Source organism: Miniopterus schreibersii (assembly GCF_964146895.1).
Source record: "Miniopterus schreibersii genome assembly, chromosome: 3".
Taxonomy (NCBI): Eukaryota; Metazoa; Chordata; class Mammalia; order Chiroptera; family Miniopteridae; genus Miniopterus; species Miniopterus schreibersii.
In genome coordinates, this window is record NC_138103.1 from 47309631 (window position 1) to 47336078 (window position 26448).

Consider the following 26448-nt stretch of genomic DNA (forward strand, 5'->3'; position numbering starts at 1 on the left):
TTGAGTTCTTTTGTAATTATATTGTTACTTTGTTTGAATTTTTCATAAAATTTTTCTCTAATTTACAAGGAAGCCAAATTACCTAGAAAAATAAATGTAAACATGGCTTTAAGGCAACTATGATATTGTGTCAGCTTGAGATGGTGGAAGGAATGTTTTTGGACTATAATTTTCCTGAGTTCAAAATTATAACACTTGACATGCTATTTCTTTTTTGTTTGCTTTTTTGTGACTACACAGTTTATTGCACAAAAAGTGAACTAGTATTAAATGAGATGGTAAGAATCAGGATTGTGCAATGTTCATATGGTTTACACAGCAGAAGCAGCTGTTGGTGCCAATTATATAGTAATAAGATTGAGCAGCTGCCAAGGAAATAAAACTAACTTTGACTTGAAAGCAAGTAAGACATGATGCTCTAAAAGCTTCTGTCTCCCAGGACAAGTGAGTGCCTGTTTTTAATCTGTATCTAATAATTGAAGACAATAAAGCAAATGGACAGAGACACCCTGGCTTCATATATGATCATTTTGCCATTGTGATCTTAAACTTTTGCATGTTAAAAAAATTTCTGGACCTTGCAAATGGAGAATAAATGTATGATTTAAATGTGTAGGTCCATTTATATCAAATCACCATGCTGAATATACACACATGAGAAATAAGCTAAACATACAGATTGCCTCACTTATAATAAAACATAGGCACTTCTTCAGTGGAATTAAGCAGATGTTTAAAATTTTTCAACAAATTTTAAAAATGACTTAAGACAGGAAGTGAAGAAAATTATATCCAATTTAAGCTCTAGGAAGTCTGTAGACAGGCTATAATTATCTATTATTAAGGCAACTGGTGTAAAGGATAGAAAACTTCTATCTAGAAAGGAGGTGTCTTCCATTTTTTATGCCTTTTGAATTTCAGTGAGATGACAAATGAGAAATGCTTTTATAGTCAATGTTCATCCATCTTCTTCTGAGGCCCATCTTTTCTTTCATTAATTTATTTGTAGAAATTTAAAATTTTGGATAGTGTAAAACCACCAGATAATTAGCCAAGGAATGTAGTCCAGTTAGCAAATGGTAGTCTAAGAAATATTTAGTCATTCATGTCATATATTTATAGCTATAAGTAATGGAAAATATTAAAAATTCAAAATGTCAAATCCTACTTGATACTGTAGGAAGAGAAGAGTTTTATGTTGTTTTTATGTTGTTGTTATTAAATATCAGATTCTGACTTACTGATTTTTCAATGGTTGAGAGAGACTACAGTGCGGTGGCCTTTGAAATATACCTATCTACCTTTCAAAGGCCTTGGGGCTTGAGGTCTCAACTACTGTAGAATTTTGAAAGTGAAAAATTGTGCTGCAAATACTGAGAGCCTTTGCTCGGTGGTTTAGAGGTTTGTGAAAAGAGTCCCCTATGCTCTATGCTCAGTCTCCCGAAAAGAAACTTGCGGCATTTGCCACTTAGAAGACTCCTTAGAGTCGTGTCTCCCACATACTACAAGCACTGACAAATTATTCACCAGTAAACCCCTGAAAGAAGAGAAATTAATCATTGTTACTATCTTTTAAGTTACCCCAGGAGATAAAACAAGGGACAGGCCAAAAATATAAATAAATTAATTAATAATGATAGCAAATCCAGGAAGACCCAGTAGCAAGTAAAAAATACAAGCCAAACTAATGGATTAGGCAACTCCTGATGAAATGGAGCAGCTGGAGAGAAATGTATGCCTGAAATAGGAACGGGAAGAGCGCTCAAGAAGACTCGAATGTAGCACAAGTCACACTCTGGAACTGAAGAAACAGCTACAGAAATAACAAGTTAAGATTTGGGGACCGATTTCTGATTAATATTCTGATTCCTTGTCTCTTTTCAACTTGGATTCACCAATAACATCTCCCAAAGTCTCTTCTGTATGCGAAAGAGAAGCTAGATACTGTATTTCCCCGAATCCCCTTTCCAGTGAGATACCCAGAATCATGTGAGGTTTGGAACGCAGAAAAGAAGGAGAGCCTATTATTTTCCAGAGGCGGTTGCATCTGATGTGAAATTCACTTGGGCTTTCTGGCAGTTTCTTAAGAACCACCTGAAGACTGAGGCAGTTGAATACGCTTCTGTATTAGTTTGCTAGGCCTCCCATAACGAAAGTACAACAGACTGAGGGGCTTAACAACAGATTTTGTCCCCCATAGTTCTGGAAGCTGGGAGTCCGAGATCAGGGTTCTAGCAGGATTGATTTCTCCTGAGGCCTTTCTCCTTTGCTTGCAATGGCTGACCTCTCCCTGCTTGGTCCTCACGTGGCCATCCCTCTGTGCATACATACCCCAGAAGTATGCCCTCAGGCCTCTTTGTATGTTTTCATCTCCAATCTTATAAGGACACCTGTAAAATTGGATTAATAAGTCCAAATGTCCTCTTCTTATAAGGACATCAGTGGGATTAAATTAGGGACCTCTCTAATGAACTTATTTTAATGTAACTACTTTTTAAAAGGCTCTGTCTTATAATACAGCCACATTCTTAGGTCCTGGGAGCTAGGGCTTCACATATCAATTTTGAGGGGACATAATTCAGTCCATAACACCTGCTTAGAAATTCTTAAGAATTTATGTGGCTTTTCAGTGAGTTACTGAGAACTACCCACTTCGATACTTCAGACTGAGGTATTCAGCATTTGCTTCACTGATTTTGATAGTGGTTCTCCAAAGCAGAGTGATGGCTCACTTGATGTTTTCTCCCTCTTTCTGAAGAGTTATGAAAGTGCCTAGTTCCTAGTTTTAAACTCATAGAACTGGAATATAGTGTGGTTCTTTCCCCTTCTCTTTCTTTATCTATCATCTATCTATCATCTATCTATCACCTATCATCTATCTATCATCTATCTATCTATCTATCTATCTATCTATCTATCTATCTATCTATCATCTATCATCTATCTATCTATAATCTATCTATATCTATCTATCATCTATCTATCATCTATCATCATCTACCCATAGTCATCAATCAATAAACTACCTGTGTGTATTAGTTTGCTAGGGCTGCTGTAAGAAAGAACCATAGACTTTGTAAGGTTGGTTTCTTCTGAGATCTTTTTCCTTGGCTTATAGATGGCTATCTTATCCTGTGTCTTACCTTGCCTTCCCTCTGTCTATGCTCAAGTTTACTCTTATAAGGACATCAGTCATTGGATTTGGGCTCACCCTAATAAATTAATTGTAACTTAATTGTCCATTTAAAGACCTGATCTCTCTATACATAGGCATATATAGAGGTACTTTAGGAATTCAACATATGAATTTTGTGGGAACACAATTTATTCTATCATCTGTCTATCATCTATCATCTATATCTATCATCTATTATCTATCTGTCAATCATCTATCAACTAATTGCTAAACTATTTGAAAGCATTTTGCAAACCACATGGTATGTTACTTGTAGATACATAGCATATTCTTTACAATAAGGACTCTACCTTATATAGGACTGGAAGGGGATTTGAAGTCAGATAGATATATTCCTATGGACCAGAAGAAAACAATGCCCATGTTGTGACCTGATTATGTGGGTCATGTGACAAAGAACTGAAGGCGGCCTCTAGAAGCCAAAAGTGGTTCTTGACAACATCTAGCAGGAAAATGGGGACTTCAGTAATAGAACTACAAGAAAATGATTCTGCCAAAATCAATGGGCTTGGAAGAGGATCCTGAGCCCTACATGAGAACAGAAGCCCCAGCCAACACAATGATTTCAGCCTAGTGATATCCTGAGCAGAGGACCCTGCTAACTCATACTCCTGACCATGGAAAGTGTGATATGATAAAGTATTGTTTTAAGCCACTGAGTTTATGGCAATGTGTTACAAAATATCAAAAGCTAAGACACTCTTTTTTTCAAACTAGATCATTTAACAGTGTCTGGATATATTTTGGATTGTCACAATTTGAAGGAAGGTCCTATTTGCATATAGTACATAGAGGCTGGGGATGTCATTAAACATCCTACAATGTACAAGATAGCTCCCTGGCAGCAGAGGATTTTGCAGCCCTAAAATTTAATACTGCCAGAGTTGAGAAACCCTGGATTTGGCTATTTTATTATGATCATCTCCTGTTGGAAGATGAAAACTAAATTTGAGTTAGAATCTTAAGAATACAACCAATTTAATTAGGAATAAATTAGAGAGTTTCACTAACTGTGTACATTTTCTTTGAGATACCAGAATATTATTAAGTACTAACCAATGAAGAACATTATTTTTAGGGTTTCTAAACTGATTTTGCCACTTATTACTTATAAGGATTAAGTTTTAAGTTATGTTTTGATATTAATAAGAAATTACCACATATATGACAAAATCATACAGTTTAGGACATTTTTCTCAAGATGTGTAAAATGTTCAGGGTTTTACTTTTCATTGTCTTTTGTTATCTGGAAATATTCTTATACATTTTGCAGAGTTTCAGTAGAAGCATTTAATTGATAGAAGTAATTCAATATTTGGCTTCTGTACTCCCTTCACATTTACATTCCACATTTCCGTCAGGAAAGTTACCTAGGTCTGTGGCAGAATATCTGTTTGAAAAATCTGATGCATGCCACAAGATTCCAAAGTCTGTGGGTGGCATGAACACACAAAGATGAGATTATTATACCTTTTATAATTCTAAAGCAAAAACATATACCAGACAGAAAAGTTTGTGATATTAAATATATAAATAAAAGCTACAGCTGATGACATGCTTTAGCTACTTATAACCCTTCAACATTATAAATTAAACATTCAGTGTGTTCAAGTTTGGTGTCCATTTTCTTCAGTGCTGTTCTTGAGTTCTTGACACTCAGCAGGACTTTTTAAGATTATTGCATGCTCTTTAAGGGGAATTTTAAATAACAGAAAAACATTCTAAAAGCACAGGCTCACTATAAGTTACTACCAGCTGTCAGTCAATGAGATTCCACAATGCAGATCATCTGTTATTTGATATGATTTCCAACACTCTCTTTCTGACATGAACCATCAGAGCATTTAACAGAGAACAGGTAAATGAGCATGAAAAAGGCATTGCGACAGAATTGCAAAAACATGTTGAATATCAATGTTCATTTACAGGGGATAAAAACAATATAGAAGAATCTAATCTGTGTTCATAGTCCTCTGTCTTGACTGATTCTTCACTATCAAATTAGTATTACAAAATAAATCTCCCTGTGCTCTCAGTCATATTTTCAAATCTCTGCAAAGTAAATATTTTACATTTGTGGCTCTCCTTTTCTATTTACAATTAGAGTAGCCTTCAAGAAGACTAAAGAGGCAAATGGCAAAATACTAAGTAAATGTGAAGTTTTATTCAGAAGTGACTTATCTGATAAGCTCAGCTATCTCAAATTTACAAAGAGCATAAAGTATCAAAAGATCTACCAGGGAAACCAAAACAAATGTTAGCATATCCATACCTGAATGACACAGGCAAGCACACGCAGTGCTATCGTGAGTCAGATCCAGCTCCGCGGGCTGTCTTCAGATAGTAGCTTATTTCATCCTCACTGCAACCTTTTGAGATAAAAACTGTATTTATTTCTTTTTGATAAATAAGAGAACTGAAGCAGAAAGAGTTTAAGTAATTTCAGGGACAAAGCTCAGCCTACAAGGAATTAATAAATATTAAAAATAGAGTCCTTACTCATAACCAATTCAAGTGGTTAATCTTGAAGTCTCTATTTAGTCTTGATGCAAGCAGTTGTTTAGTGTTTAGTGTTTACAGCCCTCTGAACTGTTTCCTGAGGATAAATAAGAAAGATATGTACAAATCAATAAATTTCATTGTACTGTGTGTTGTGATATGTACACAAAGATGGGATTACCACTTGACAAATAACAAAAGAAAAAACAAGAAGGCAATTAAATTAACGGTAAACAATGCTACATAGTTTCATGTGACATTGTTCTATTCTGGGTAGCTTATTTATGTTTTGGACTAAATACTTAATTTTTAAAATTATATTTGGAGTTATTTTCTTTGTGGTTGTTCCAGGGCTTACTACATACATTTTATTTTATCAGAATCTACTGTAGATTTATACTAATGCAACTCCAATGAGAGGTAGAAATGCTACTCCTCTATAGCTTTGTGTTTTTCTTTTTTCCTATTATTGTTATACATATTTCATCTATGTGCTATAAAATCAACAATACGTTGCTATTACTTTGTATAATTTCATGTCAATTATAGGAGCAGAAAAAAGTAAGGAGAGGAATTATATATTTAAAGGTTTTATGATATTTACCTCTCACCGTTTATGGTTCTCTTAATTTGTTCCTGTGGGTTTGAGTCACCATCTCGCTCCTATCCACTACCTTTGTGCTCCTTTGGCAAACACATTACATTCCTAAATGTTATAGGCAAATAATACAATTACATACATATTTTATACAATTGCTCTTTCAATCAGTTAAAAGAAGAACAAAATATATGAGTTTACATGGTATTTTACAATTATATAATTACCTAAACCAGTGCTCTTTATTTTTTCATGTGGACTTGAATTTCCATCTAGATTTTCTTCCAGAATAAAGAACTTTTTTTAGTATTTTTTCCACAGCTTGTTTCCAATTAAAAGAATTAATTCACTTTTTGTTTATCTGGGAGTATCTTTAACCTTTTTCTTTGAAAGGTACTTCTGCTGGATATAAGATTCTTTGTTGACAGTTTTATTCTCCAGGACTTTACTATGCCTTATGGCCTCCATTGTTTCTGATGAGAAGTCAGGTGTTAATATTATTGGATTTCCCTTGTAAGTGATGAATTATTTTTCTCTTGCTGCTTTCAAAATCTTGTCTTTGTCTTTCAATATTTTTACTATGATCTCTTTGTGTATAGGTCTTTTTGCATTTATTCTACATGAAACCTGTTGAGATTCTTGGATGTGTAGGCTAATATTTATCAACAAATTTGGGAAGATTTCAACCGTTGTTTCTTTGAAAGTTTTTTCAGTTCTTTCCTCTTTCCCTTTCTTTCTGGTACTCCTATTATGCTTTGTTGGTGCATTTAATGCAGTCTCATTTCTCTGAGGCTCTGCCCATTTTTCTTCATTCTATTTTCTCTCTGGTCTTCAGATTGCATAATCTTCATAGATCTAGGTTTGCTAATGTCTTCTTCTGCCATTTTAAACCTACTACTGTGTTCCTGTAAAGAAATTTTTAATTACTACATTTTTCAACTTTAGAATTTCCATTTGATTTTTTAAAATTATATCTAATTCTTTATTCTATTTGGTGGGACGTTGTCTTCATATTTTTCTATATTTCATGGCTTCCTTTAGTTCTATGAATATATTTATTATTATGGTTACTTTGCTATTTACCTGTTAAATCTGACATCTGGTTTCTTACAGTTTTGGTTTCCTTATTTTGTATTTGTTTGCTTTACTGTGTATAAGTCACAATTTCTGCTCTTTGATGATCATAATTTCTTCCTTTCTTTTTTTTAAAATATATCTTTATTGATTTCAGAGAGAGGAAGGGAGAGGGAGAGAAAGAGTTGAAACATCAATAATGAGAGAGTTGTCATTGATTGGCTGCCTCCTGCATCCTCCCGACTGGGGAATGAGCCTGCAACCCAAGCATGTGCCCAGACTGGGAATCGAACCTCAATCTTGTGGATCCTAGGTCAATGCTCAACTGCTGAGCCATGCCTGGACAGGCCATAGTTTCATATAAACATTTTCAGCAACTCTTGTCACTGATTTATTTTCTCTTGAGCATTTGCTTTGTTGTAGCTTGTTTATTTGTTTTGTGACTTGGCTATTTTAGTGAAATTAGTTTCTACAGTACTATGCAGGTTTTGGTATCATTTCTTGGAGGTTGCAACCTTGAGCGTGGGCGCAATCATCTAGATGGCAGTGGTTGAGGAGGGCTCTCTCCCCCCGATCTGTCAATACATATGTTCATTTGGTATTACACTTCACGTTTTAGGCTTCCCTAATTATTGATTTATTGTTCTATAGTTTTTGACAATGTTTTGGTGCATAAATTGCTCAGCAGTCAGATCTAGTTAAATTCAGAAGTTAAATTAAGGCCAGTTTTTGAGATTTGTTCTGACTCTAGCAGACTATTTTTAGCTATCTCTTTTTCTTATTCTCTCTAGTGAATTCCCTTCACCCTGTTTCAAATAAAGTCAATTACCTTGGGGAGAGTTTTGAAACTTTCTATTGTTGTGGATTTCCTCTACTTCTAGGAAAACTCTCTGAGCTACTACTCTATGTACTGGATGTGCCTATAGCCTCTGGCCCCCTCAACTTGCCTCTCCCAGAATGCAATGTCTTCCCAACAAGTAAGTTAGAGTAAGAGCACTCATAGCTTCAGTATTTTTGGTCAGCCATGCCTGATATAGAACCTCTATCCTATGTGTAAGGGCTTGGTAGACGAAGGGAGCTCCTCACATATTGGGTATATTCATCGGGCACTTGGCCTCTTCAATTTAATGTTGGAGGGGATGAGAAATATGGCCTGCCCCTCACAGGTATGGTAACTCTTGATTGAGAGATCAGAACAGATTGATCTCTGTCCTGCAGGTCATACCCACCCAAGTGTAGCTAGCCTTCATGAAGCTGATCTGGGTGGTGGGATGGAGGGAGTGGGTTGTGGCTTAAATGCACAGAGTCTCATTATTTTTGCATAATTTTAGGTGATTTTCTAAAATAAATGTGTATTTTTTTCTTTAATATATGCCATTAGGGCACTTTGCAGAGACCTTATTTATGTATATTACTCATTTTCACCAGCTTTGTTTGTTTATTTAGGGAGAAGGTCTGCAGAGCTCCTCACGGTGCCCTTATGAGTATAGCATAAATACTTATTTTTAAACAGCACTTTTAGTTATCTGAATATTCTTTTAATGTAAAGGATAATATCATTCTTCACTAATGTGAGATAAATGAGGTATAAACATAAATGCTTAGTATCAATTTAGAATGTACTAATTCCATTTCTCTTGGTCAAAAGATTACTTAAAATAAAACACATTATTACTCTATAATCCAGTTTACTATTGCCAGCAACTGGGTCACATATTTACAAATATCATTTATAAGTTACACAACACATTACTAAAAGTGTCTTACTTGCCTTTTATTATGATTTTCACATTACAGTGCCTTTAATTCCCCCAACCCCCTACTGCCATCCCAGCAGCCCACGGAATTGTTTTTTTTCAGAACACTTTGGGGCATTTCTTAATCATCACCAATATCATCATCATAATAATGTTTATTATTCCTTGAATTCCCTGAATTTCAAACTCAATTTATTTTTCTCCTGGCTGAGTATCAAGAAGATTGGTCCAATTTGTCTGATAAATATGTATTGGTTTGGAATTAATTCATTATATGAACATGGGTAGACAGTTGCTTTGTGTAAATTACTATTCTAAGCACAGGGATTAATGAAACTCATTGAGAGCTGAGGTATTGTTCTTCCTTTCATTGAGCTTACCATAATGTAATAGCCAAAGAGAGTTTAGAGAATATATAAATGTAATATTTTTATTATGAAAAATAAATAATTTTTAAAAATTATACAGGGCTCAGTTAGTACAAAAAGAAGTAGGGGACCATTTTATTTGGACTGGAAAGCTGCCGGGCACCTTCATCTTTTTGGTGTGTCCTGACATAGGGATTCAGTATTTTAGGCATAGTTGCAAAATATACGTATTTGGGGATGAGCAGGTAGTTCCATTGGACTCATATTTCAGATGTATAGGAGCAGAATGTGAAGACAATAACTCTAGAGAGTTAGGCAGGGATCAGATTATGGTGAATTCTTCATATTATGCTAAGGATATTTCATATTAGCAGGCAGCAGGAAGCAATGGAATAGTTCGAAGTTGGGAGATAATGGGGTTCACATTTTCATTGTTGTTGTTATTAGTTTTAGAAATATTTCTGTGACGAATTTTGGAAGATAAATTACCTAAACTAGTTAAGATATTACACTGATAGTCCAGATAAGAGATAATTTCCTGAAATAAGGCAGCACCAATGGAAACGCTGCAGGGAGGGTAGATATAAAAGTTGTTAAAAGGTAGAAGAAAAAGAAGAGTGTACAGACTAAAATGAATAAAGGATTTGAAGAAAAAAATAGGTTTTATGATTGTGTGACTGCATTAATGGTGATGTAATTAAAGGGTATTGATTTTTGGAGGAAAAATTAATGCTTTCAGTTTTAGACGCTGTGGTTTTGATATACCCGTAGGACACCATTTAGTCATGCCTGGTAGGCAGTTGAATATATAGGTTTAAAGAGTAGAGGCAAGATCTGTGCTCGAGATTTGGAAGTCATAAACATATAGAAATTCATGAAGTCATAAAAGTGCAAAAATCTCAGTTTAACATGTAAAGTCTGAAAGACTTCTGTGGAAAAATGGCATTTAAGGGGAAGACAAAAGATAGCACATTTAGGAGAGTAGTATACCTTTCCAACATTAGCAATTATCTGATATTTTTCTTTAATTAGCTAATTTATTAAATGATAATTTAAGGTCGACAGATCAATCTCTTGGTTTGTTCCATGTAAACAATTATGGTGATACATGCTATGCAAGCAAATTACTCAGAAAATACATATAGAAACTGTCCACATTTCATTAGAGGAAACAAATTAATATAAGGAATTTTTAAAAAATGTATAATAAGTACATGTGTGTATCTGTGATTAAACAGCTGTTTTAAAAACTTTATGTAAGTGAATTAACAGGTATCTCATGTATTTGCCAGGACTGCAATTCAAAATGCCTTAATTCTTTTAGCTAAATTAAAGCATGTTGACCTTCATTTATAGTCATTTATTAATTCATTGAAGATTTATATTCTACTTACATTTTTACCAAAGTTTTTGTATGTGGAAATTATGCATTCAATAGAGTAGGTAAACCATTATATGAAGTCCTATAACTATATAAACAAGCTTTTCAATTTTTCCTAAATAATTAATTTTAGATAACTTACAAACAAAATTATTAAAATATTTTGTCTATATACTAGACCCTTGCAGGATGTATAGTTCCATGCTTGAATTTATAATTCTCTACAGTTTGCAGTGCTTTACAATTGTGCGAGAAAGCACTGTCTTTACTCTCGTCTGGACTTTGGAATGCGTAGAGAGTGAGGGCCTTGCTTGTGTCTCACACTTAAGAAGAGAACAGAGGAGATTTGAACAGTGTGTTTCACTCCCAGCTCCATCTTTTCTTCTGTAGTGTCATCTTATCTTGCCAGGAGTCTGATTCTACATAAGCCCAGAAGGTCCAAAGGGAATGTCCTCAAAAAAATACTTTATATTCCTCAAAAAGTTTATTACATATGAGTTTTCATTAACTACATGATTTTTCAATAATTTTCAACATAGCCAAATATTTCTTCACTTTGAAAAGCTAGTAGATTAAAATGTGACTTGTGTTTTGAGACTAGATAGATAAATATGGCTATAGATACGCATATGCTTTTAGATAGCCATATAAATACACACATGCACATAAACATAAACACAGACACAGACATAAACATAAACATACAGATATTTGGGGGTCTTTGTTACAGTCTTTGCTAAGTACAAACAATTAAACGTACACAAGTTCAGTTCACTGTATTCTCTGCAAGCCCGGTTTTTCCTCAGAATAACTGAGGTTTACGTTGCAAGTGTTGTTAAAAGGAAGTAACATTCTGTAAAACTACCTTCTAAGTATTACAAAGAGGAAAGTGAAGGAGAATGAGAAATGAGGGATCGAGGTTTTTCCTGCCAGGCCTGTGCTGAAGCTCCCACCCTGCTTCTGGCCGAAGCCCCTGCTCTGCTTCTCGCTGAGGGCCTGATCTTGAGGCAGGCATTTTGAAATGAAGGTCTGTGTTAGTACAAGAACATGACCCTTGGTGCCTTCATTTCTCATAGGCAAGTTTCGCTTTCCACACAAGCACTGGCAACGTTGATTCGTGTAAGTTGTATCCCTTGTCATTCTCATATAGCTAAATTTAATAGAACTAGTCATGTACATATATATGGAGAGGGAGAGAGAATGTGTGTGAGAGAAAGTGTGTGTGAGAGAGATAAATGCTGTAATATATCAAGTTTTCCTATACATTTTCAGTATCTTACAGCTGTAAAAATATAGGTATAACTAATTACCTTGCAAATGTTTGAAATTTTAGTTTTGTATGTAGGCTGTGTACCAAAATCGTCATTTTTTTTTTTTTTTTTTAGTTAAAGCAGAACTCATGACTGACTAAAGGAAGTGTCATGTTTTGATGAACATTCTGTTTGCACTAAAATACACATATAATCCTGGATGAAAATTTGGGAGAGTTGAACTTTTAACCATAAAATAAATATACTTAAGTTACTGAGACTTTACCTTCTTCCTTTCTGAGTTGGAAAATTTCCATAACTATGCTTGAATTTGAAGACCTCACAACTAGGATCCGTTTTCTACAGAGACTTTTCCGGAAATTCTACACAGAAGAAAAATATTGCATGCCATATATGGTGATCCAGCATGCTTTCTACTTTAGAACCAGATGGACTAAAGATGAATTGTTGAAATGCAAGTTCCTCCTTAGTATACCTAGCAATATTTTAAACACAACTATTAATATCTGTTCATCCAATTATCTCTGTGCTTGAAAATTATTTTTGCTGGAACAAAGGGGTTTGTAAAATGAGGACCTGGCTCTGGAGGTTTTAGAAAAGGGAACATTTCATGACTAGTGTTATATCCTTCTTCTCACAAATGTGAAATGACAAAACTAGCAGTCATAGGCTGACAAAGTTTTCACAAGCAATAGCTAGGAGAGGAGAGGAGGCAAGGGGCAGTGATATTCATCCAGAAACATCATTTCCTGTTCCCAGTCAAAGTATACTTTTGGGGAAAATATCACTGCCCCCTCACTGTACATATTATATAGCTTTTAAATCATCAAATAAAATAGAAGCATGAAAATATCTTAATAGAGTGATTTATTAATATTCCCTTAAAGAATTTGAAAAAATCCTTTATGACTGATGCGTTTTTATTAATGTGTTCAGTTCAAGTAGACAACTTCATTCTTTCCTTTGCATCTACAAATGCTGTTTCATTTCTTGTTAACTTAACCTCTCTCCTTCACTGGCTAAAGTACCTGTAATTCATCCTCAGCTCTTCATGATTAACACATTCACACCAAATAATTTATGGTTTCAGCGTTATTGCTCTCATCTAATCTTCCACAGTTCTGTGCCTTTGCACCAGTTATTTTCTCAGCTTGAATCTCTCCTACATTTATCTACCAAATATTTTATGAAAAGCCATTTCCAACCCTTGCCAGATGGCTCAGTTGGTTGGAGCATAGTCCCGTACACCAAAAGTGTTGCAGATTTGATTCCCAGTCAGGATACATACCTAGGTTGCAGGTTCAATCCCCAGGCAGGGCCCATACGGGAGGCAACCAATCAATGTTTCTTTCACATCTCTCTCTCTTTTCCTCTCTCTCTCCCTTTCTCTCTAAAATCAATAAACGTATCCTCAATGAGGATTAAAAAAAAAAAGCCATTTTCATTATGAGGAGTTCCAGGTTTTTCCAGGCAGAACTAGTTGCCTCTTCCTATGTGTTTCTGTAGCCCTTGCCCATGCTGCCATTTTAGCATTTTTATGCTGTACTATCATTACATGTCAGGTGCATCTAGAACACCTAAGCAAATATAATTTGGTAGTTTCAATGCATGAAATCTAGAATCTGTCAAATATTGCCTACATCACAGCTTTGTCTATGAAGAAGAGGCTATTTTAAAGACATAAAACACTATTGTCTTCTTACATATATACTATTACCTCATTGTGTGTTATCTTGAATGGAAGACAAAGGAAATAATATTTTAATCAATTATAATTTGTTTAAGAAATACATTGAAGTAAATATTTACCGTCCCAGAAAGCAAATTAAAAAACAAACAAACAAACAAACTAGGGGGGAATAAAAGTACACAATATAACTTCTAAACAATTCTTTTTTAAAGAATGAATTATAATTGGTCCATATATTTTACAAGTAGAGTTTTAAATTATAAAGTGACATATATTTTTAAGTGTAAAAGAATTGTGCCAAATACATTTGTCAACCTAATGCAATAAATGTTTATTTAAATAAAAACAAATGAGATTTTGGGGGGAAAAATCAATGACTCTCCATAAGGCACAGGCCGTGTTTTCTCCCATTTGATTATCTAAGTACTGTATGCTTTGTGTTCTAAAGTTTCTTTGAATACAACTTGATCTAAGCTTATCATAGGAAAAAAGAATGCATATAAACAAACAATATAATTTGGTAGTTTCAATGCATGAATTCTAGAAAATATGTATTATGTAGACATATATATCTATTTTCTATGGTGACCTGGTCACTTGGAATATAGTTTTGCATGAACAATAGCACACAGTCATCACTTTGAATTTTCTGACCTATATTTTCTGTTTAAATGCTGCATTTGCAGATTTTAGTAGCATATCTTATAAATTGTATTAGTGTTGTCTGTCTGGAGCTCAACAGTTACTTCAGAAAAAAGTTTAAATTTTATATTAAAGGTTTTATTTTAATTTTAAATAAACTTTGAGATTACAGCAAAGCAAAATATATATGGAAGATTCAGTAAATTACACAATTTATTTAATTATCCATAGCTTTCAAACTAAAAATAAGAAAGAAAGCAGGCATTTTTATATTTATAAAACTATGGATTAAAAGGCAGTTGAGGCATCTGTTAAAATTAACACAGTATTTCTATAATTAGCTTTAAGCTACTATGTTTATAATGTCAATATAAAGTTTATAATGTTGGAGAAAGAACACTGAGCTAGGCACTTGGGGTCCTAATGTGATCAGTTGGTGTCACTTATGTTGTATGACACAAGGTAATAAACTTTTCAAATTCTCAGTTACCTTCATATAAAATGAGGAATAATAAAAATATTTTTTTCTCTCTAATTCTGTAAGTTTGAAATCCTCTATAAACTTCAAATTAAAGAATAGCAATGTACGTTTTAAAATCTTAATTACATGTTCTATAATAACAAAATAGAATTGAAAAATAAATACGCCTAGCAATTTGGGAATGTTACATGATCAATGGCATATGGTAAAATAAATATTTTATTAAGTGATAAATATGTGATCTGTTCATATAAAAAGAAATGTTTACATATAATAGCATGTTAAAATGCTACAAAAATTGATTGCATTGAAGACAGTTGTGTAAAAAATAAGAGCTTATATAAAAAGGTTCAAGGATAGGTTAAATTAAATATTGTGGTAAAAGTGTCATTTGTTTTTGTTGCTGCTGTTCATCTAGTGTATTATACTTGGTTAAATATGTAATACTTTTTAAAAAAAGATATAACTGAGGCTTTTTTGCAATATTAATTTATCAGTAAAAAGAGACAAAATAACATCAATTAATTGGGGGGGGAAAGAGCACCCTTGATTGGGGTACACAAGTAGGGAAACAATACCCTTAAGATCACAAGCAGTTAAGAGAATATAGGTCTATGTCAGATATGGTTTGGGTTCACACATCTGGCTACACCCAAGCCTGGTAAATTCAGGCAAGGTAGTTAACCTCCATAAAGATTGATTATATCATAAGGAAAAGGGAGAAATAATATAAAATGTCTCCTAAAATCAATTTTATGTTTATAAGTAAATGCATGTGAAGTTATCATAATACCTATCTAGTAAATATTTAATAATATCACATTATACTTAATTAGGTAGAAGATAGAGGACATTTGCTCTTACTTCTAGAGATGTAGAAACACAAAAGTTATAATATTGTCATCCTAATATAAAAAATTGTTTCATTCAGGTTTAGTGGTTTTTGTTACGTGACTTTATATAAGAGGGAATGGGATCAAAGGGAAATCATTTAATGCAATGTAACAGGAAATACGGTCTTTTTGACTTGGCATCTCTATATATTGCCAAGATGAATAATGTAATTAAAATTCAGGGAAATGTGTGAATATAATATCTGAAGTAGTTAGTCATAAAGAAAGATGCCAGGAACTCTAAAAATATGAGTGGCTACCGGAGGAATGTTGGATGAAATGAAATGGTTATAAAATTGCAACAAAAGGGACTTAACAAAAAAAATTACTTGACACTAGGACTACATAAAAATGCCATTCAGTCATTTAATCCTAATTTTTTTAAAAAAGTAAATGAGAATATGGTTAGGAGATTAAGAAAAAGTAATTTAATTTTTTTTTTTTTTTTTTTTACTGCATTCATCATTCTGGAATGAAAGTGTTTATGGGTACATTCATACACATGATTAAGAGAAATAATTGAACTGAATGAAGAGTATCTACTATACCTGACATTACACCAAACGTCTGGTATCTTTATAGTTTTATTATTTAAATATTAAGGTAAAGAGATGTGTGTGATTGTATGTAGAGTAGTCAATTTATTAACTCCATGAAATCAGCCACTTTTTTCCCCCATACAGCTAGCTGGTAACTGCCTTTACAGCCACTGTCATTTCCCCTGTAACTACAAATGTTGCTATTGGTGGTGTTGACTACCACTTTTTTGCACTAGAGAACAATTTCTTTGTAAACTAATAAAATGGCTAATCTCTTTCAAGTTAAAACAGTCAAATGTTGTAGATCTAGCCTTCAGCCCCTCTTTTAAAATGCTTTCTAAAAAAATGATGTAAAATTAGTGGGATGAATTTTATAGTCCTTTAATGATCTCTGACTGCTGAAATAAAAAACATGCAAAAATCTGCTGTGTTGCTAAAAATAATTCAGTAAATTTTTTCACAATTAAATTCTGATATGTAAAAATGTATTTAAAGTGTTTGAGAGGCTTTATAAATGAATTATACATATTGTAGATACTTAGTATATATAAAAAAAAACTTGAACTTTATGTAAAAACAAACCAAACCAATGTACCACATTTAATTTGGTGATTTCAGTAAAGTAATATATTATTAGGACCAAAAAAATGTTCTAAAAAGGTCAGTACTCATAGAACCACTTATGAGAAAGTAAGTATAGAAATATATTAGAGACAGTGTTTTCTTCTGTTTTCCAGATATAGGAAATGAAGTGGAAATTGAATGAGTCATGAGCATTTAAGAAAGATGTAGTAAAAGTTTATCCATACTGTGGGTTTTTTTGCTGTTTTTACAAAGTAGTATAAAAGCCTTAGAAGAAATTAATATCAAATACATTTGAGCAAAGAGAAGAAAATACTGCACACAGTATTGTGGAAATATATTGCCTTTAGAAGGTCACAGAGTCAAAAACTGTAACTGATTAATAGGACCAATAATAATATTTGTATTGGCCAACACGAGGAAGTGGGGGCCAGCTCCATGCTAGCTTCAGGGACTTTTCTCTGAACTTCATCCAAAAGTACTTTCTAGCTTGGGGGCCCTGCGTGTGTTTAATTAACTCCGTCTGACCCAGTCACACAGAGTAAAGGCTTCAATCTATCAGATTTGGCTCACTTTCTTCCAGGGAGTTTTAGGTGAAGGTCTTCTACCTATTTTTGGACTAGCCAAAGCAAATTGCCTCCTTTTCCAACACACACGCACACACCCCAAAGAAGAAAATATAATGTGGTAAACTCAGCACTTTGACCTACACTGATGAGTCCATAAAATTCCCTGTCCTGATTCTATGGAGACAATGTAAAATAATAAACAACACATAGAGCGAAGAGTCAGAAAATCTAGATTAAAACAAAGTGTCTTCGTTTACTGACTATGTCACTTTGGCAAACCACTGAACTTCTCAAAGCCTTAGTTTTCCCTGTTGAAAAATGAAAATAATCATAATAAAAACCTACTAGTGATACAAACCCTAGGTCATTAATAAAACATTTTAATGTGTGTTTTTTTAAAAACTCTGTTCATATTGGGGAATTCTCTACCACACATAAATATAAAGCAACACTTATTTTGGACTCTCCTTTTTTTTTTTCCATAAGTTTTTACTTTTTCTAAATTCCCCAGTGGCCAAAGTCTGTGCCACTTCTTTCCCCACCAGTATATGGGCATACTTATTCCGCATTATTTTATTTGTGCCCATTCAATAAAACTACTGCCTTAATAAAATGAAGCTAAGTAAATGAAGGTCATAGTGGGGAAATGACCTACAAGGAGGATGTTTGACTTGGCCTCAGAGTCTCATTTCTCATTCCCAAGACGCACTCTCACCTTTTCTCTCATTTTACTGAGATGGATTCAGGAATTGCTTGTCCCAACTATCAATGATAGGTAACTAAATTATAGATACTTTTTATTTTTTTGGTAGAGAACAGTAAAATGGGCAACAAAATCTTAACCCTCTTCCAGAGTATAGGTGAAGCAGCTGCCCAGTGAGATACATTTCCCAACCATCCCCCCTTCTTCTATGGTCTCCAGGCACCCAGATGGAGTGATGTGATAGAAAAATCATAAAATGGAAAAACCTTGGTCTCTGAATAAATATATAAAGGAAAGCTGCCTGCCAACTATAACATGTATGTTGAACTCTTAAGACTTAGAAATAAATTTTTATTGTGCTAAGCCAATGAAATTGTAGGGTTTAGTTTTAAAACCTAGAAACATCACTCTAGAAAATACCTAATTATACACATTAAATATGTTTAGGCCATGCAAACAGACATTTATAAGTGCTGGGAATAATAGGAAAAAGTAGACCTTGGTAATCTGAACTTCCACAATTGCACCCTTTCTCTCAGTCAGCCTCCATACAAAGGACACCATTTTAGCACCTTCTATTCAGAAGCCACACAACTACCTTCCCAAAGACAAGACCCAAGATAGAGAAGACCAAAGATAATTGGTATTTCTTTATCTTACCTTTATAAAGCTTTCTTTATGAATCTTCATTTTCTTTCTATTTATCAGCCTCTTCTCAATAGGAGTAAAAGAAGAGGGAGAATTACTCCTTAAGGAAAAACTAAATCTACTCACAAAGTTGGGCTCTAACCTACAGGTGATGATAAAATAAGTACTATCTCGACTTCTTAGAAACTCCAACATTCAAACTAGAGAAATATTTAAAATAATATCAAAAGTATAACTTCATTACAACTCATTTTCCTTCTTTCTCTAAAAAATTCTGATCAATAAGACAAAGGTTAGAATTTTTTTCTGTGAAAAGCCAGATAATAAATGTTTTAGGCTTTGCAGGACATATAGCATGTTCCTACTGCACAAGATTTCCAATGTAGCGTGAACACAACTATAAAGTGTGACTGGGTTGTAATAAAACTTTATTTATGAAAACAAGCAGTGGGCTGCATTTGGTCCACAATTATTTTATCAACTCCTGATTTAAAAAATCCATTCAATGTTCAGTTTTTTAGCTCCTATCTTTTTCCAGTGGCCTGTCCATTATTATATATTGATTTTATAAAATTAAAATGTCTATATGGGATGCTGTAACTTGAGCTTTGTGGATCCCAATAAAAACCCAGCCTTCCCCCAATCAGATTCTAACTCAATTATTTTTTTTAAATGTAGTAGATATGCATTATTATTTATTACCAATATAATTGATATTTGAATAAGTGGTGAGGGCATTTCCAAATTGAATTTTTTATTAACCCCAAAACTAGACCAATTTGCCCAGTGAGTTAGGGAAGTGATGGGCCATTACAGGCTTGTACTATGGAGGAAAACCCCTGTAAAATAAATTGTGGTAGATTGGGGCAGAGCAGAGAGTATACTCACTGTGTGTAAACTCAGTGCCTACATTTAGGAAAGGGGTGAATACAAACCTGTAGTCTTTTGTTCGTTTTCTTCTAAGTTCCACTATGTCAGTTAAACCATTTTGGTCCAATGTATTCCCATCCCAGGGTGGCATGATGGGGTTGGGGTGGGGTGGGAGAGATTAGCCATCTCTTAGGTTACTGTTATAAGAATTATAGAAATGGTGAAAATAAGACGTGGAACAGAAATATCAGTTGCACTATAAGATATGGTTGCCATAAAATACTAGTATCAAAGTAAATAGACACATATACACTAAAGTCTAATGTTTAATGCCACAAGACTTATTCTGAACCAAAGACATTTTGCTTCCTCAAATACTGCTTCCTGTTCATTTCTCATATATTTTGGCCCAATGTACCAGATACTGAGGGTACCATCTTCATATAGTACCAAAAAAAAAAGGCTTTTTAGGTCATGATCTTTATATCCAGTCCTCTATGAAAAGTTTTCTGGGCTTCATCACATCTGCAGAATTACTTGCTTCCTTCTCTAGTGTTTCATTAAAACTTTCTCAATATGCTAGAGGACAATTTTTAATACACTATTATGATTAATTGTATATACTTGTTTTTCCTTCTTCAGTTGACCATGATTTACATGCTGCATTTCCAACATGTTAATCATGGTCAACTAGACAAAGCAAATATGCACAATTAATTATCCATAATACCATAAATATAAACATTATTAATATATGTTTATAAATATATGAATATAATATCTATTATAAATATATTTTTATTGACTTTGATAAGAATAACTAATTACCTCTAAGGAAAGATGAAAATGATTAAGATTTCATTGTCGTGAAATTTTGTGTGTGATTGGGATTTGGGTATTATGGGAGAGTTTAAAAGTTTCTCAATGTCTCAAATTACGTCTCCATTATTACAACTCTGTAAGATAGAGCAGTTTTAATGTAGGAGATGGAAATTCAGGTAGAAAGTTTAAGAGATTAAACTGATAAGATAGTGAAGGTATGAACAGTCATGGATTTTCCACCTTTGAAACAGTAAATATTGTTTATTTCTATAAAGATTATTTTAATTTGTTGGATTTATCTTAAAATTCCTAATAATTTCTTGAAAAATATCTCTTTCAAACAATATATATTTTAATTATCTAAGATTTAAAAAATATATTAGATCATCTACTGATTATAATTATTTTCTTTTAAATTATTTCAATCTTCATGCCTGTTTATATATAACTGATATTTGAATATTATCAACTACAAAATTGAAAAAAATCTTACAAAAAATCAAGAAAACTAGTATCTGGAAGAATTTTCCACATTTTATTTCAATTTTGTCATGATTGATACATTGTTGAAGACAATAATGGATGTGTGAGTTAAATACCATGAATATATTTATATTTTATTAGAAGATGATATTTACCATAGAAATAGTTTTTCTTCCATATATACTATGTACCACCCATGCATGTGATTTCATTGTATAACATTATAGCTCTTTTTTTAACAAACACTATCAGTCTTAAATATCACAAACAAGAGAAATGGAGTAAGCTATTTTTAAAAATAACATAATAATGCCCTGGCTGGGTGGCTCATTTGGTTGGAGTGTTGTCCTGTAAACCAAGAAGTTGACAGGTTCATTTCTCAGTCAGGGCACATACCCAGGTTGTGGGTTTGATCCCTGGTTGGGGCATGTACGGGAGGTAACCAATCGATGTTTCTCTTTCACATAGATGTTTCTCTCCCTCTCTCTCCCTTCCTCTCTCTCAAAAATTAATTAAAAACATCAACATATCCTCAGGTGAGGATTAAAAGGATACATTACAATAATGGTAATGTCAGTATTATGTTTAAAAACATAAGGGTGGTAATTAGATATACTAAATTTTAAAAAATGTGCTCAACCAATATCTGTTGAGCTTCTAATATGTACCAGAGTATGCCTTAGTAGTCTAAAGCATATATGTTTTTAAATAAGAACAAAAATTTACTCTGAAGGGTACTCTCTTAGGAATTTAAATGTTAGCATTTATTATAAACATAATTTTCTTATTGAAATTTAAATAAATCTCAGCTCTATTTGCATATTCTCAATTAGGAAATTTTATCTGAGAATCAGTCCTGTGAAAAAAAGGTCAGTTCCTAAATATGAAATATAAGCCAAAAATCAATTAGCTTTATTGAATTATATTTCATCAATTTTCTTAATGTATATTGCATGACATAAATATTCTTCTGATTGACTATATTGGATACTTGCAATGTTTTTTACTTCTTTTTAAAAAATCATCATGATCTTTAATGACCCTGTTTTTTAAATATGTAATTACTATGTCCAGGTATAAAATCATGTCTATTACTATTTCTTCTTAATTTGATGTGTGAACATCAAAAATATAATTTTAGGATACTGAAATCAATATGAATTCATATTCATATTGTGTTTTGTATAACTAGTAATAGAAATGTTTGTTTCACCAAAGCAGGTCATATAGTATATTCTTCTTATCAAATATTATCAATACCTTCTGCATTTCACTTAGTTCTATTTCTGCCTGATTAATTTTAAATAAATATATACTGTATTTATTTAGAAATCTGTATAAAACTGTTTAATACTTGATATATCTATATGTAGTATACATATATATGTCTATTTATGTATAGAAAGTTATGAGTACAATGTATATATTATGTCAATCATTTTAAAATGAGAAATTAGGTACAAAAAAGTTCTTTATTTTACTAGGAACAATGCACAATAAACAGATCTGAAAGAACATTGAGTATTATGTAAACTTTGTAAGGTTCTTTTGAGGCTTTACCTAACTGTTGTTTAGAGAAATCTACAGCATCTCTTGTTGCATGAGGCTGAAAAAGGGCCCATTCATTGGTGAAGGGTGATAGTATGCACCTAAGTTAAAAATAAAAATGTGAGTTCTACCTCTCTGTCTTTGAAAAGATGTTCTATATGCTCTCACCCATATAGCATTTGTTTCAAGCCTTTTCTTATTTGGTATTGGGCTACTTTGGTAGAGCTGAGTTTATTTTCATTCTTCATATTTACTCTGCCAATCTTATGTACAAATGCTAGTATGAAGAACACCTGTGATTCTTAGAAGGCGCTTCCACAGCAAGCAAAAGAACCAATTCATTAAGGTAGGGATTTTCAAATGCTGATCAATAATTACATAGCATGGGCCCACCTTCTATGGCAATCCTGAATACAAACACCTAAGCAAGAACAATGACCTATTTCTGATCATAAACAAAGCTGTAAGTGCAGAGTCAGTTTTCATTTTTACCGATAATGGTAGTTATAGGATAAGGAAGGAAATAAACTCTAAGAGGGCTATGAAAGATAAGTCATGGGGATATAATAAATCTAATTATGGATTTTCTACATTAATCACCTGAAATTGGGCTGAGATGCTACTTTTTGTAAACAAAAAGTTTACAAAGTGTCTCTTTCCTTTCAATTATTCCAGGACTCCAAAGAAGTTACAGCTTCTAAGAAAGGAGGGATGAGAGAGGATCACTGTTATCCCTCCATCTCCAAGGCCCACAGAGAAATATATGAACTTGTTTTGGGGGTCTTTTAAATGTCAAATTATGGTTTTTAAATACATAATTTTATTAATATATTTCATAATCCTTTCTGATTATTTAATATCAATATTTAATAAACACTAATGTGAATGCAAAAATACAAAGACCTTTTTCAGTGAGACATTATTATGAATGGATAGGAATAAAATGTTTTTTAATTATAACACTGCATGGATCAAATGCAATGTTTCAGTGAAATATTTTCTTTGATTATCTTCTCTGCCGTAAAGTACATTTTCAACTAATACTGTTAGTCAGTGTATATCGGGGGGAAAAATTGAAAATAAGTCTTGGACATTTTTTTAAAGTATCTTTGGTTTTTGACATGAGACATACGCAAACCATGAACGTCTATGAATAGTGATGTCCATGACCAATGGATCTTGCATGAGAGACTCAACGCAGAATTAGCCAGCCTATAGCCTCTTCTAAATGATCAACACCCAACTCACTCCCGGACCCTAATAAAAATGGATCCATAACCACATCATTGCAACAATGCTGCTGGACCACAGGCGGGCACTGTCCCGATAAAAGCCACTCAATGTATCAGCCAGCCCAAACACCTCATATGACCTGGCCTGTCAAACTGGCTCAGTCAGCCAGCTGTCCTTCCCAGAAATGTAAACTGAGTAGATAACGATGGGAATTCAAGGTGACAGATCTTAAAAGTGTTCCTAGAAACTCAAAGTTTTGAGCAAACACAAATTAGAATTATGAGAAGGGAAAAGCTATGAGTGAACCGAAACTATTCATGAAACACATGCCCTCACGCTGTGGAGGAAGACGGAGCTGTGGCACAAGGGAAATAAGTATGTCGGGAGTAGCGGTGGCGTGTTAATGATTAGACATTGGGGGGAAAGCCTGGAGCTCCACTCCTGTAACTGCCCTGCTTGAGGCTGGGACGTTTGGCTGCTTCTATAATACATGTGAAATTCTGGTCTTCACAAGCAGTTAATTAGATAAGTGACAAGGGATAGATTTGTTGAAATATAGAATAAACAAAACAAAATAAACAAAACCTTTGATTGTCTTTATAAAAATGAAACAGAATGTGAAAACCCTCTTTTAAATTAACTAGACAGAAATTATACTATAGCAAAGACAGTAAGTTTTGGTGCCAACTGCAAATATTTCACTAAATAGCCTTGGGATCTTCAACAAGTTACTTACCTTCTCTTGCATCTATTTCCACATCTACAAATGGGAGTAAAAGCCATGCCTGTCTCAGAGAGTTGATATAATGAATAAATGTTATTACATCTAAATGTTATTACTGCTTGCGGGAGTACTCAAGGTATAGTAGTCTCAGGGAGTGTGATTTTTATGATGTTCTCACAATTACAGACATTAAAATACTTGTCATCTATACATTTGACCACAAATACTCTCATAATATTTTTGTGTCAGAAAATAATGATCTTGTATAATATTAGATTAGACACTGGTAAAATATAATAATGTATATTTTATTTTATAGGAATCTGTTCACAAAATTTGCTTGTAGGTTTATTTGAATGCAAAGAGCCAGGATGCACATTAATTGTTTTTATAATGGAGTCCACCATTCCACCATGTAGATAAATATATTTATAACTCTCTTTTAGAGAACTAACAATTGGTTACAGTTCAATTCACAAACTGACACATTGAGTAAAGGAACTGCTGAGTATTAACTTTCAGCCATTTCACTTTACGGAAGATAGGGAGTCAAAGGGAACGTAGTCTCTTACAGTGAGGCTTCAAACTATTCTAGATTACTTCCTTCAAGGGAAACAATTTGAAAGTTGAAAGTTTCTAACTTACTGTTGAATGTATGGTTGTCATATAGTCCATAGTTTAAGGAGAGAGAGGGAGGGAGAGAGAGAGAGAATTGAAGAGAAGGAATAGAAAGAATAATGAGCCAGGTTACTGGAAGAAAACCATATTGGTTTTCAATTACTACTACTGATAAATGTCCTTTTCATTCATAGCAGCAGGAAGGAGGCATCACTAATCACCTGGAGTTTCATCAGTTTAGGGCCGAGGAATAAATTACTTGGCACAACATATCATTTTAGACTAAAACTCTTAAAAATAAACTTATTATAAAGTTTAAATAGGTAAATTATAACATGAAATCTTGAATATATTTTTAAAAGACTATAGTAATGAACATATTCCAGAAAAACTTTCCATTTCTCCTGTTACTGATTTTACCCTCCTGTCGATTCAGTTAATCTTCAAATTATTGATTTCCAAGTAACATTGTGAATTGGCCTTATATAGCATGAATCTAACTAGCATGTTTATTTTATCATTAATCTTGTTGGTCATTATATCATTTACTGTTCATTATAGCAAGAGATAAATTGCACAAATGCTTAGTATTGTTAGTTTAGCTTGGCTGCTTTCTTTAGTGACACTAATTCTACAGAGCAGTTGGGCAAAATCAATGTCTTATGAACCATTTATATTAAATTATGCTTGTTATATGATTGAATCAACAGTACATAGAGTCTTCTCAAGTTAATTGATCAACTCCTACAAAACAAATTAACATGATACATCAAACTTATGGAATTGTCACCCAGAAAGAACATAATAAACATCAGGGCTGAAAGAAAACCAGTATTCCTCCTGGAATACTGAAATTCTCAACCCTAATCAAATGGCTGGCTGAAAGTAATAGCAGAGAGAATGCAAATGTAAATTTAAAGGGAGATATTTATACATTTCTAGAAGGATTTAAGATATTTATGTCAAGTGATATAAACATACTTGTTGAAATATTACAGAGTTGTTTGATACTCCTCCAATCACCTGCCCCTAATCAGTTAAGAAAAATTAAAAAGAAAAAAAAAAATTACTTAGGCTCTTTTTCCCCTGGCTGATTGAAGATCAGCCACCATTATGAACAACACAATAACTGTCTGGACCAGGAAGTTCATGACCAACAGACTATTCGGAAACAAATAGTCCTCAACATCCTTCACACTGGGAAGGCACCAGTACAAATGTGTAAGACCACACCAGATGTCTTCTTTGTATTTGTATTT